The following is a 1,771-nucleotide window of genomic DNA, read 5'->3' as shown; positions in this document are numbered from 1 at the left end:
ACATACTCACCATCCCCACCATGACATAACACTACATAGCGCCGATAAAGGTTCTCTACTCGAAAGAGGTCATTTGGCTCGTCTTGCGATCACCAAAGAAGAAATACTACAAGCTCATCCGTACGCACTGCTGGCCTTCGCCTTTCCCTGGAAACCATCCTTGAACCAATGACGGAGGATACTCTCACAAGGTATGCAGGCTGCAGGCAACGCAGCCTAGAGGGAAAAAAAAAGAAACGTACCACACATCCCCCTCTCTAATCCAGAATGGCAAATGATAACCCCGAGCCAGTCAAGGGATAATGATGACTCAAAGATCTCCGACTTGTTGCGGCAAAAACTCCACTCATGCACGACCGGACCTCCGTGCCGTCGGGCCCAAGCTTCAATCCTCATCTGCACTGAACATTCCATGAGAGCTTGTTGTGAATAGTGACAGACAGGTCGAGGGTAGAGCACACCTGGGAAGGCGATCCAATGCTAGCTGAAGGGAAAAGAATCCCGGCAACACAGCATATCGTGCAAGAGAGGTGGGTTGCTGTATCCTCCCTCCCCCCGCAAACGGGGTAGGTCAAGCTTTCTTTCGACCCCAGAGCAACGCAGCTCATCCTTGCACAAACAAAAGTGGTCTGAATCAACAACGTACTTCTTGCTCACTGTGCTCTGGAGCAAGCGCCAACGGGGACGCACAACTCCTCAGCTAGAACCGTCTCAGTCCCGATTGGGTGTGCCAAGCGGCCAAGATCTCACCGGCAAGGACGGCGTATGCAAGTCATCAGCAGGACAATCTCGGTCGACGTCGGCGTTGGAGCTGGACCGTCTGGGCAACTCTCTAGACACAGTTGAGGGCCTCTGCTCTCACTGGATGGGCTCATTTCCGAAGCATCACAGACCCTCTCGTCTTACAGCATGGCCTATCATAGCTGAGGACGGAGTCGGAGCACTACATCCAAACTTACCGCGTCTCCATAGTGCTCAAATCTTAATGGATTAGATATCGCGATGTCGTCGACATCATCAACGGTATTCTTTGTCTCGCAGGAATCAAGCTCTGTCGTCACTCAGTCGAGCACGAAATGAGGCGTGCATGTTGACAACCATCCTAGGGTCAATCCATGCATGGAGGGGCATATCGACCTCCAGGAATGCCTCTGCGTCCGGTGACCCTTTGGGTTCAGTTCATGTACGCCATTCACCTATGCTCCGGTTGCACATCGAATGCCCGGCTCACTGTTCAAGAATCCTGCAGTATAACCTGTATACCCTCTGAGCATGCCCAGATAGCCGGTTCTGTTTGGTCTGTACCACATTGAATCGTTGTCAGCCATGAACGAACGGTGGCGGATGGCATGCGGTACGACGTAGTACGTCTGGACTCCTTTCCTAACGGGGATCGCCATAGACCTCATGGATTCTTGTCAGGTCAGGGCAGCAGATTGAGTTCACTTGACGTTTGGTAGTTTAGTTCTTGCATGTCTGCCTTAGCGAAGCTAGTTTATCGGCCAGCAGCTCTCAAGTTCTAGTCTATGGTTGACCATCCCAATACTTTTTCGGCCTGGTTGGCTATCTCAGTACTTTTTTTCGCCTGGTCGACTATCTCAACGCTTGCTTAGTCTCTGGTTGTCTGATCAATATTCCGACGATTGATGCCCCGTAGCGCCAGTAGTGATGGTGTATCTCATGAAGATAGTAATCTGCTTCCAAAACTCCTACAGCCCTTCCCCAACTGCTTTTTCACGCTGGGTCCAGAAGTATTGCCATTCAGCTACCA

Source organism: Aspergillus aculeatus, assembly GCF_001890905.1.
Source record: "Aspergillus aculeatus ATCC 16872 unplaced genomic scaffold ASPACscaffold_7, whole genome shotgun sequence".
NCBI lineage: Eukaryota > Fungi > Ascomycota > Eurotiomycetes > Eurotiales > Aspergillaceae > Aspergillus > Aspergillus aculeatus.
The sequence above is the reverse complement of the archived record's forward strand: the minus strand, read 5'-3'. Positions refer to the sequence as shown.